We start from the raw sequence: 13,019 nt of genomic DNA, 5'->3' as shown, positions 1-13,019 counted from the left end.
AGCCCAGCTTTCCAGTACAGATAAGCAAAAGGGGGAGGCAAGTAACAATATTTATTTTGTGGCTCCAAGTAACCTGTTCTGAACATGCGATGCCATATCTTAAATGCTATAAAATAATGTTATGTCTAGTTTTATAGACAAGTAGAGGAAGACTCAGAGAGGGTTCGTGAGTGACCCAGATGACTCACTCCTGTACAGCCAGGATTCAAACCCTGATCTGTCTGTTCTAGTGTCCGTGATCTACCCCCTTCCCCAGGATGCAGAGCAACCAGCCGATGAAAAGAAAGGTGGCTGAGTCTGAAGGCCAGCTTTTATATGGGATAAAATACCTGGACAATCTGCTTTTTTTTTTTTTTAAACTAGATTCTTTGGCAAACTTTTCCCCATAGAACAGGAGGGAAAAACCTCATCTAAAGTCCTTTAAAGATCATCCATTGACAGCAACACTGAGTCCCAAATAGCCTTATGTATTTGTCTGTATTGTAGTCCTAAAAATAGATGTGCAGGTTAAATTTAAAAAAAGAAAAAGTCCAACAGAGAAGGGATCTGTGTCATCAAGGCAGTCCATTCACAGATCTAAAAACACAGAGTCCATACTGTAAGAAAGGAAGTGGTTTATGAAATCCCTGGTTGCTACAGGGCCTAGACATGATTTACAAGCTGCCAAAGCACAGAAAATCCTGGCTCATAGAAAATAAGATGTCACTTTTCAGAGATAATTTGGTATTGCAAATCTGAGTTTACTCCTATCTTTTGAAGTTACACTCAGCAGACAGAAAACATTGATTCTAGCACGGTGAAGAGGGACTTGGTAAATCAGAGCAAGGCGTTGGGTGAAGAATGGAACAGAAGACTGCCGGCACCAACTTTAATATTTTTTACCAATTATTTTGAAAAACTGGTCAAGAAAAGAAGTTGATTACCCATCTTTCCCCTCTTGATAAAATGAGCTTTAGTAAGCCGTATCCCTTTCAAGAATAACCTGGATAGGGAGCTTAGCTATACTAGTGCCCCAGATTGGGTCCAGCTCCTCACCATGAATCGCTCATGTGAATTACCAGTTGCAATTTTGCATTTATTGGTGTGATTTTATTTTGGGTCTGTTTTTCCAGTTATCTGGTTAATCCCATGAGAACAAAGCTCCGTCCCCACAGGTTTCATGAGAGGGCATTACAAACATGTCACTCATGATCTCACTTACCCATTTTTATATTTAAAAATGACCTTTACCTCTTGCCAAAAAATATGCATGCTCTCATAGAAAAACTACAATGTAAGATTAATAAAATTAAACTCTGATTCTGCCACTTAGAGATAATTACCATGAATACCTTGGTGCCCTACTGCTCAGACTGGTTTTTCATACGCACACAGATCATTTTACCCAAGCTTTTCCATTACGAAATAGAACAGTCTGCAGGCAAAGAGGGGATGAAGACCCTCAAATAACACCAAGCCAAGTGCTTGAAGCTCCATCACAAACCACATGTTCCCAAGATTATAAGCTTCTCACCGAAAAGTTGCAAAGTCAGCAGCACAGTAAATAACAGGAGAAACTTTCAAGTGGTTCCCCCTCCAAAGAGGAGAAAACCTACCTCTTTGTATTAGTTACCTAGACTGCAGGATCAAGGGCCACCCACCCCGAGACGTCACAAACTGAAGCACTGGAGATAGCATTGCCCTCGCAGGAGATGAGCCTGCACTCGAAATACCCGATCAGAATTCTCTCTGTTTTGTTTTTAAATTGCGGTAAGAGCACTTAACAAGGAGATATACCCTCTTAACAAAGTCGTAAGTGTACAGGACAGTGTACCGTTAAGTACAGGAGCAATGCTCTACAGCAGATCTCCAGAGTTCATTTGCCTGGCATGACTGAAACTAGATACCCCCAATTTCCCACCCGCGCCCCTGGCACTCACCATCCAGTTCTCTGTCTCTCTGAAGTGGGATATTTCAGACACCACGAGCAAGCAGATTCAAGTAGTGTTTGCCCTTCTGTGCCAGGCTTACTTCACTTGACATAATGTCATCCACATCTACCCATGTTCTTGTAGATGGTAGAATTTCCTTTTATTTTTAAGGCTGAATACTATTCCATTGTGTGAACACACCACATTTCTTTATCCAGTCCTCTGCTGATTGGGCGTTTTGCTTGTCCTCATGTCTTGACTGCTGCGAATAATGCTGCAAGGAACACGGGAGAGCAGGTGTCTCCTTGAGATTTTGATTTCAATTATTTCCTGTAAACACCCCAAAGTGAGATTGCTCGATCATAGGGCAGCTCTAGGAATTTAGACGCGGGAGTCCGGCTTCAGCAGGGAGACACCTCCAGTCCCTGCCCCCGCCTATGCTGATTGGATGATGGGTAGACAGATTGGCCAATCAGAGCCTCTGTTCTGCCGGGCAGATGCCGGAAGTGCCAATACGCGTGAAGTCCAGCGGCGGGAGCACGTGCTTCCCGGGCCTCCGCTGCACCTGCGGGGCCCAGGAAACAGAGCAGACCTGGATATCCCAGGCAGGGCGCTGCAGGTGGTATTTTGGGAATATCCAGCTGGATTCTGGCGCTGTGGCAAACCGGGAACCCAGCAGGAGGCACACTCCCGACCTTCTGGCCCGAGGGGCTGGTGTCGGTGGTGGCGGCGAGCAGAGCCTTGCCTGCCGGGGGTGGCGCCTTCGGCTCTCCTCACACCTCTGTGCTGGCCGTCCGCTTTTTCCTTTTGCGTCTTCTCTCCCCTGCTGTTGAATCTGCCGCTCTCTGGCCTCTTTTCCAGCACTTGCATGTTCTGCATTCAAGAAAAAGGGGTCCATGGAACAGGACCGCTGGCCTGTGAGTCACACATTCTGAGTTCTGGGGCAAACTGCTCTCTGTGCGATGTTTGTCTGATGTAATTGAACCCTCTGTTGCCCGAGGTGCTCGTGCTGGCCAACGGTTGGGGAGCACCCAGGAGGTACAGGGGAGGTTCCAGGCCAGTGCTTCTAGACCTTTCCCTGGTGAGGGCAAGTCCTATAGCTATGCTTTCATATTGGCTGAGGAACTGGGTGCTTTATGTGGTTTTAGTTCATTTAAATTTAAATTGCCTTAGGTGGCTAAGAGCTGCTGTTTTGGGCAGTATCAACTCTGCAAGGCAGGAAACACCAGCCGAGTTTTACACAGGAGGAAATTGGTACTCGGAGAGTGAAAATGACATGCCTGAGGTCCCCGAGTGAGACAGAGTGAGGATTCAACCCCAATTCAATCCATGACTCAGTAACTGCCTGCCCTCCTCCCCCAACCCATGGGCGCGCACACAATGTGTGCAAAACATTGAGGGGATCAAAGAAACCGAACATCCCCTCTCTGAGGCATCAGTTCTGTTTTAGTTACGAAGCCAACACAAAAAGGAAAGCCACACAGCAGGACACACTATCAATTCCGCCTAACCGTGTAGATGGTCCAGCCAACAGGCTTGGTTTTCTCCCCTCGTCGTCCTGGCTCGAGTGGGGCCTTGTGGTCGGGTGTGTTTTATTTGCACGCCGAAAACCCCAAGAGCTGGGCCTCCAGGAACCGAAGCGATTGTGGGGTGAAGAGGGCAGGGGGCCAGGACGCTGCCCTCCCCACCCCGTCTCCTGGGGTGGACTCCACGTCTGACGAGTCGCATTCCGGCCTGGGCAGCGTCCCCAGCTGCCTTCCCGCCCCGTGCTCTGTGCCCGGGGAGATCTCCCATTGCTAACCGTTACGGTCAGCCATTTAAATCACATTACCCTGTAAGTGGATATACAAATTGTCAGCCCTAATGAAATTTAGGAGGAAGCCGTGGGAGAGGTGAAAACACTTAGGACTGGTTTCTCGGTTTTCAAGACCCGAATTCAAGTGGTTTGAACGGCTTGTTGACAACGTGCTGGGGAGCGTGTTTTTTCCGACAGCTTGCGGAGGCTCCCCTGGGCAGTCATGGCTGCATCCCCTTCTCTGGTTCACCCTGAGATCGCACCTCTGGACATGGAGCTCCTCACGGCGCGAGAGGCGCTTTCTCATTGATGCACCTCAAAAAATAGGCCTGGTCCTCAGAGGCGTTTGGGAAAGTGGAATGAATGAATACAAGCCGGCAGCCCCCACGTACAGCCTGAGTCATGACACTCAGAGAGGCCCTGGGAAAGGAAATCCATCTTGATCATGGCAGAAATCCCTCCATAAAAACCACTGGGCGTGGGAAGGGGCCATAAGAATTGTCTCCCTGTTTCTTAGAACACACACGAGACAGTGCCCCGAAGAGCACAGTGGATCGCCGGATGACTTATCCGCTACTAAATAATGTATCAGGTTCCTCTCCAGGACAGAAGGGGGGCGAGCAGAAAGGACGGCTGGCAGACTATGATAATAACATAACAGTTTTCATTTATTGAGTAGTTTCCGTGTGCCTGTCACTGTAATCCTCACAAAACCCCTGCACGGTGGGTATGGTTCGCCCCTTCCGCAGATGAAGGAATGAAAGCTCAGAGAGGTCAAGAAACATGCCCAAGATTGTACAGGTGTTTCTGATTCCAAAGCTCATAGTTTTCCTGCCCCCACCGCCATGGTGATGGGGCACCTGCTGGGGATGTGGGGAGGCTGTGGGTGAGTTACAGGAGGGGAACACGCGAAAGACAAGCTTACCCTACATCCCAGAATTGCTGGGCCATAGCCGCATAGGCCAGATACCATTCACATTCTTTTTATTCTCACATATCAGGGCTTGAGAGCCTATCCTTCACGTTTACACAGCATCAACTTCTTGGGGCAGGATCTTGCTCAACAGGGAAACAAAGTCGTTCACGTGACCCTGTGCAAACCACTGTGCACGCGTCGGGGCATGATGTCCAGGGAAGAGAAGGGATGTGACTAAAGTGGGACCAGAATGCAGACAGCCAAAGTCCTGTTGGGCCAGTCCAGGATTCTCCCAGCCTTGGTTCATGTGCAGAGGGAAACCTAGCCTGACACCCACCAGCACCTTCTGATGACCCAAGGAGGAGAATTTAGGGGAGGAACTCTGGGTGGCCTCAACTTGAAACCTGGGACAAGTGACCTGGGTCCAAAAGACGGAAATGCTAGGTTTCTAGCATCTCTAGCTTCCTGTTTTTCCTCTTCCCTGCGAGTGTGCAGCACTAGCATCTGGTGGATGCAAACAAGCGCTCTAGTCCAAGAAGCCTGGCGTTGCTTCTTACCAGCTCTGGAGTTTGGGGAAATGTACTTCATCTTCTGAGGCTTCTCTTTCTTTGTGAAATGGTGAGAGTATCGCTTCTTTTTGTCAAATGCTGTGAGAGCAACAAAATAAGTAAAAATGCCTAAAAAAAAAAAGCCCACTAAGTAAGTGCTGAAAATATTGCAACAGTTGCTAATAAATCTGTGTTCTGAGTTGCTCAGATCTTATTTCCACTTTACAGATGAGGAAACGGAGGCCCAGAGCAGCTGCATGGCTTGCCCGCGGGGGTATAGCTTGCTACCCACAGGAACGAAATGGGGTGTGCTGCAGGGGGCGTCCTTAAGGTGCAGGAGCCTGGGGCTTCCCCTCCCAGCCTCAGAATCCTGCTCTGTAAAGAGGAGGTGAGTTCCACCTGCTCATGTCATAGGTCTCTCCTAAGGCATGGGAAGGCATTCTGCCTGGTTTTCCAAGGCCGGGGAGGACGTGGCATGTCTGAGCTGAGGCTAAGTCCATCTTTGGACCCCCCCCCACCCTCCGCTTCCCCAGCCTGAACCTGATCAGGAACCTCCAGGAGCCCCCTCCCAAGGCTTCCCAGGGAGTGCCCTGCAGTCCGCTGGATCAGGGAGGCTCCTGAGGCATTGGAAAGGTGCTGGGAATGTGACTGCCTTTTCCTGTACTGGGGTTCCCCTCACCTCATCCCCACTACTGCGCCAGCACCCCCTTGGCACCAGGCCTTACCCACACCCTGTACATTAGCATATGCTCCTGTCTCCCATGAAGACAGGAGCTCAGAGAGGTAAGTAACTGGCCAAAGGACACACAGCAAATAAAAAACCTTCCTTGACCCCACGTTCTTTGTCCTGCCCTCTGCACCTGCTTCCGGTGGGCTTCTGGGAGTGAGAGGAGGCTCTCCGCCTACAGGTGCTATCACAGAGGGGGGAGGCAAAGCCCCTCTCACACACTGGGAATCCCACTCACCCGAAAGGCTATCTGCAAAGATTGGCTTTGCAGGGAGACGGTGCGCCCCTCTCACGGGGTGGCGGGGTCTGGGCCCACACGTCTCTGGGCCTGGACTGTCCCGGGGCACCCCTCCAACCTGGTGAGTGCAGTGACGGGTTAGCTGTGACATCCCACTTCAGGCCTCCAGAAGCCTGGAAGCTTGGTTTCTCACCTTCTTGGAATGTGGCACCGCATGGGAGGTGGCCAGGCAGTCTCCCTAGACGGGTGGGGCTGCATGCAGAGGAAGGCCCAGGCAACGGGCAGAAGCAACCCCTGACTCGTGAGCAAGGCTACCTGGCATCGTCCGGTCCCTGCCACCTGCCCGGCCAGGCCCTTGCCCATCTGGCTGGAGAACACCCGGCTGTCCCAGCCCAAAGTGTTGACCCACAGGATCGTAAGCAAATAGCGTTTTTTGTTGTGAGCCACTGGGCACAAGGATCATTATGTATTTCTCAGCACTGCCCAGCTGCTAAAGCAAGCAACTTAATTTCTCCCGGCCGCAGTTGCCACACCTGTAAAGTGGGGATAATGTTCGTGTGCACATTTGATAAGCTTCTCATGAAGAGTGGATGAGATAAGGCCTGAGAATCTGAACCCAAGTTTGGTGCAGATTTAGCAGCGTCAGCGTCAAGGGGTCAGTCCCAGTGGGAGTGGCTTTGGCTCTGGCCTCTGTGGCAGGTGACATGAGGCAAGCCCTTCAGTAGGTGGTGGGGGGTGGGGGTGGTGCAGAAGGCAGCCCTGGACAAGAGTGTGCATGGACCTCACAGCGAGTGACACTGGTGGCGCAGAGGCAGGCAAGTGTTTGTCTAGAACTGTCTCAGGTACGGGGACGTGAGGCCGTCCTAAGTTGGGCTGGAAGCCCAGGATTGCAGGGATTTGAGCCCAGGCAGTGCAACACTAGTATGTTCCCAAGATCATGGAGGCCTTCAGGGTCCGGGGAATAGGGAATTGAGGTAAATGTCTCTGCAGGGTCATTCAAGGTCAGTCCTGAACATGTCCCACCTGTCCTGACTACCTTCCTAGGGCTTCCCATTCCTGAAGGAGGGTGTCCAGGCCCTGCCTAACTGCAGCATGGACAGCAGGGCACCCAGCCTCAAGCCCCAGTTCCCCTTCTGCATACTCCCATGCCTCCCAATTTTCACAGTTCCTGAGACGGACCGTATCCTCTACCTCTGGGCCTTTGCACAAGCTACACCCTCTTTCTTGAATGCTCCTCTCCACCCTTTTCCCATTTAACCTGGATCACCCCTACTCATCTTTAACAGCTCAGCTGAAACATCACTTTCTCTGGGGAGCACCCTTATTCTCCACGTCTGGGCCCCCATGACCCCCTATCTCTCCCTGATCCTCCTCACTTAGGGAGGGCAGGACCACATTTCCTCTCCCAGCCTCTGTAACCCCATCACCAAAATCTGTGCCCAGCACACAGCAGATGTTGGTTAAAAGCCCCTTCCTACTGTATAAGTTATAAATTGACAATGAGCTGATGGGTCCTCAGGGAAAAGACAAGGGGAAGGAAATCAGAGGCTCAGTGGGGGAAGGGAGCTTGCCCTGGATTACACGACAAATGTCAGAGGCGAGAAGAGGCCTGGACGCCTAATGAGGCCTGTCTTCCTGGATGGCTGGGAGCTACTGCAGTTGCTGGAGGGGGAGCCGTCGTTGATAATGAACATGGATGAGTCGGGGTATGTTTGAGCTTCTCCGGGGATGGAGTGGTCCGGGTGAAAGGGTATGCTCTCAGAAGATCCTTGGAAATCATACTTAAACGGGTGAAAGACAAAACCCTTAGTTTGGCAACTACTAGGTACAGAATAAATCTTGTCAAATACTATTTCCCTACCTGACTTAACTTTAAAGGATTAGGAATGAGATCAGTCTGAGGGTCACGGTCAGAGCACACGAGGACTTTCTCTTGCGTTCATTTGCCGCCTCTGCTTCTAACACCTTCCCTCTCCCCGTTCTGTATCCGTCTCTGTTCCCACCCTTCCTTCCTCTCCCTCACCTCTGTGGTCAGTGTGTCTCCACACTCCCCTCCTGGTCACCCTGAGCCCATCCATCCCATCCCAGTCACCCAGGCTGCAAAGCGGCTGAGCTGCTGCGGGGCCAGCCCCCAGCAGCAAGAGAAACACATGCCGGGTCTCCACACACGTCACCAGACAGCACTGCGTCCCCTCTGCAGTCACCAACAGCCACCAGACAGCTGTGGACATCAAAAGAATGCATCCTTACAACCCCTGCCAGGGAGACGGCGCTCAACGCCAGTGCTGCCCACCTTGCCCAGAGGAGAGGAAGGGTGTTCCAGAACAGAAGTCAGAAATGCAGCAAACTGTGAGCTGAGCAGGCTTCTCTCCTGCTGTTCTTTGATTTTCGCAGGTGCCAATATGCAAACGAACACCATCCAGCATTGCCAGTTTCCCAAACTCTTGACTGTGAAACACTTTCTAGTGAGCATCTCCTGGGTGTATGAACGATGGAGGCTCTTCAGAAATTTCAGCTCGATGACAAAAATCAAAGAATAGAGTGTATAGTTACTTAGCTACATGGGGACAGGCTGGCTAGGAAAATTTAGACGATAATTGATTGCCTTTGGGGTTTTTTCATTCTATAGTTTTTAAAGTTCTTTCATATTGGGGTACATACAATAAGATGCACAAATCCTCGTGTCTAGCTTGATGAATTAGATGTGTATACACTCATGTATCCATCACCAGATCAAGATACCAGCCATTCTCACTAATTTTTCTCCTTCCCCTACTTCACCCATTCCCCACCCCAGAAGTTCTGTTTCTACGTCTATGTGTTTCTTTGCTCATTTTTTAAAATTCATTTTTGTTGCTTGACATTTTTTTTGAGGTACATACAATGTGATGCACGAATCTTAGTGTATAGCCCACTGCATTACAACACGTGTATACATGCATATCATCATCAAGAATCAAGATACCATTCTTACTAATTTATTTTTCCCTCTTCACCTGTTATACCCCTTCTCCCTCCCCTGCTGCAACCATCAGTCTGTTTTCTGAGTTGATTTGTTGTATCTTATTTGTTTTGTTTTCCTTCAGACTTCATATGTACGTGAAGTTATATGGTCTTTCTCTGACTTATTTCACTTAGTGTAATGCCCTCTAGGTACATCTGGGTTGTTGCAAGTGGCAAGATTTCATTAGATTTTTATGGCTGAGAAATGTTCCACATCTTTATCAGTGCATCTATTGATGGACACAGGTTCTTTACATATCTCGGATATTGTGAACAGTGTTGCAATAAACAGGCACACATATCTTTTGGACTTAAGTGATTTTGTTTTCTTTGGGTAGATTCCCAAAAGTGGAATTATTGGGTCACACTGTATATTTCTACCTCATACTGCTTTCCATAGTGGCTGCACCAATTTGCATCCCCACCAATGGTGTAGGAGGGCTCCCTTTCCTCCAATCCTCACCAACACTTGTTATTTCTTCACTTTTTTAAATACTAGCCATCCTGAGAGGTGTGAGGTGATATCTCACTGTGGTTTTGATTTGCATTGCCCTGATGATTATTGATGTCGAGCATCTTTTTGTATGTGCCTGTTGGCCATCTGTCTGTCTTTACAAGAAAAATATCTACTCAGATCCACTACCCAATTTTTCACTGGGTTACTTTTTTTTCTTTTGGTGTTCAATTGTGTGGGTTTTTCTTTCTTTTTTTTAAACATATTTAGGATATTAGCTCTTTATGGGCTACATCATTTGCAAATATATTCTCCCATACTCTAGGTTCTCTTTTTGCTTTGATGATGGTTTCCTTTGCTGTGCAGAATCTTTATAGCTTGATGTAGTCCCACTTGTTTATTTTTCCTTTTGGTTCTCTTGCCTGGAAGATATATCCAGAAAAAAATCACTAGCGGTGACATTCACCAGTGTCCTGCCTATGTTTTCTTCTAGGAGTTTCATGGTGTCAGGTCTCACATTTAGGTCTTTAATCCATTTTAAGCTTACTTTTGAATATGGTGTAAGAGTGAACCAGTTTCATTGTTTTACATGTAGCTGTTCAGTTTTCCCAGCACCATTTATTGAAGAAACCATCTTTTCTCCATTGTATATTCTTGCCTCCTTATGCATGGATTTCTGGGCAATAAGTACTGCTCCATGTTGTCAGTTCTTCAGCCAGAGCCATACTGTTTTGATTACTGTAGCTTTATAGTATATATTGAAGTTAGGGAGCTCGACACCCACAGCTTGTTCTCCTTTCTCAAGATTGCTTTGCATCTATCTGGGATTTTTTGTAGTTTTATACAAATTTTAGGATTATATTCTCTAGCTTTGAAAAAAAATCATTGGTATTTAGATGGGGGTCAAATTGAATCTGAATGCTCTGGGTTGTATGGACATTATAACTATTAATTTTTCTTATCCATGAGCATGACATATTTTTCCATTTATTTTGATCATCGGTGTTTTATATTTTTCAAAGTACAGGGTTTCCACCTCCTTGGTTAGGTTTATTCCTACGTATTTTATTCTTTTTGATGCAGGTATAAATGGGACTCATTTCTTAACTTTTCTGTTCATTATTTTTATATAGAAACACAACAGATTTCTGTACCTTGACTTTGTATTCTTTGACTTTACTAAATTCATTTGTTAATTCTAATAGTTTTTTTGGTGGAGTCTATAGGCTTTTCTGTAATAGGATGTCATCTGCAAATGACAATTTCACTACCTCTTACCAATTTGGATGCCTTTTTGGGGGGAGGGGAGAGGTCTGATTGCTGTATCTAGGACTTCTAGTGTTATTTTGAATAAAACTGCAGAGTGGGCATCCTTGTCTTGTTCCCAATCTTAGAGGAAAAGCTTTCAGCTTTTCACTGTTAAGTATGTTCTTGGCTGTGGGTTTGTCATCTATGGCCTTTATTATGTTGAGGTACTTGCCCTCTATACCCACTTTTTGTGAGAATTTTTGTCATGAATGGATGAATTTTTGTTGATGCTGTTTCAGCATCTATCGAGCTGATCCTGTTTTTCATCCTTTTGTTAATGTGTATCACATTGATTTGCAGATATTAAACAATTCTCGCCTCTCTAAAATAAGTTCCACTTGTTTGTGGTGAGTGATCCTTTTAATGTATTTTTGAATTTGGTTTGCTAATACTTCATTGGGGATTTTTGCCTCTATGTTCATCAGGGATAATGGTCTGTAATTTTTTTTGTAGTCTGTCAGGTTTCAGTACCGGGATGATGTTGACCTCGTAGAATGAATTTGGAAACTTCCCTTCCTCTTCATTTTCTTTAGAATAGTTTAAGGAGAGGGGTTACCTCCTTTGAAAAATTGGTACAATTCTCCTGTAAAGTCATCCAGTCCCAGACATTTATTTGTTGGGAGTTTTTTAAACTAATGCCTCAGTTTTGTCACAAGTGGTCTGTTCAGATTTTCTGTTTTCTCCTGGTTCAGTCATGGGAGATTCCATGTTTTCAGGACTTTATCCATTTCTTTTAGGTTGTCCTATTTGTTGTCATAGAATTTTTCATAGCAATCTCTAAAAATTGTATTTCTGTGGTGTCAGTTGTGACTGCTTTCATTTCTGATTTTGTGTCTTTTCTTGATGATTTAGCAAAAGGTTTATCTATTTTGTTTACCTTTTCAGAGAACCAGCTTGTGGTTTCATTGGCCTTTTGTAGTGTTTTTAGTCTCTGTTTCATTTACTTCTCCTTTGATCTTTACTCCTTCCTGATTTCCTTCCTTCTACTAACTTTTGGCTTTGTTCCTTTTTCTACTTCCTTTAGATATAGGGTTAGAAGGAAGTTTTTGTTTCTTGAGGTAAACCTGTAACACTATAAACCTAATTTATTGTCTTTGTTTTTAATACTAATTCCCCCTCTTAAGTTGCTACTATCTTTGTGCTTTGGAGGTGGCCTTTTGCAGGTTATATCACTGAAATATACTTACCTGCTTTTGTCCCCATGTCCATTTGAGGACTTAAGAGATCAGAGAGATTCAAGCAAGAATGGCGGTGGGGCTGAAACCTGGGAATGGGTGTGGTCTCCACTCCCTCATTCAGAAGGTAGTGAATTCCTCTGATGGGCCAGCCATGGCTTTACACCAAAGGACTGATCCTTTTTGTTTCATTTCTTTCACATCTTTGACTAATTTATAAATACAGATCATTATGGTTTAGACCAATAGGTTTCTACCGGGCTGACTTTGCCCCCAAGGGGACAGTAATGCTTGGAGATATTATTTGGTTGTTAAAAATGGGAGGGTTTTGTTGGCTTCTAGTGGGTAGACGCCTGGATACTGCCAAACATCCTACCCACGCTGAACACAGGAGCCCCTCACAACACAAAATCATCTGCCCCAATGTCAGTAATGGTGAGGCTGAGAAGGCCTGGCTTGCACTTTTAAAAACCATCACAAGTGCGTGAGCCTGCAGGGGTCAGTTAGGTGACACAAATGGCCCGCTAACTGGACACGCCCAACCCTGGCTCACGGCTGCTTGTCTCCGGCTGACTGTTGCCGCAGGGGACCCCGGCTATCACGTAGCCAGGTGGCCGGCTCTTCTCATTTTTTCAAGCCAGAAACCCAAATATGAAAGCGAAAACACTCATCTTTTAAATGTTGGCAACTAATTTTTTTTTTAAGGTTTTGCCAAACAAAACACATCTGGAAATGTTTGCAACCTCCCCAAACCCTAAGGGTGCCTTCCTCATATTGGGGTAGCCGCTGCTGGGTGTGCTAAACATCACTGGCCCACCCTTCCTGGGTTTAATCTTCACACTCAAGACTTCCTAGCTAACATTTAGCAAGCACTGTACTATGCATAGAATGTGCTCCAAGCTCTCCAAACGTGTTAGCTCCTATCATCTTTACAATCACTCTAAG

The sequence above is a fragment of the Manis pentadactyla genome, chromosome 1, assembly GCF_030020395.1.
Source record: "Manis pentadactyla isolate mManPen7 chromosome 1, mManPen7.hap1, whole genome shotgun sequence".
NCBI classification, from domain to species: domain Eukaryota; kingdom Metazoa; phylum Chordata; class Mammalia; order Pholidota; family Manidae; genus Manis; species Manis pentadactyla.
This window is presented reverse-complemented; position numbering follows the sequence as displayed.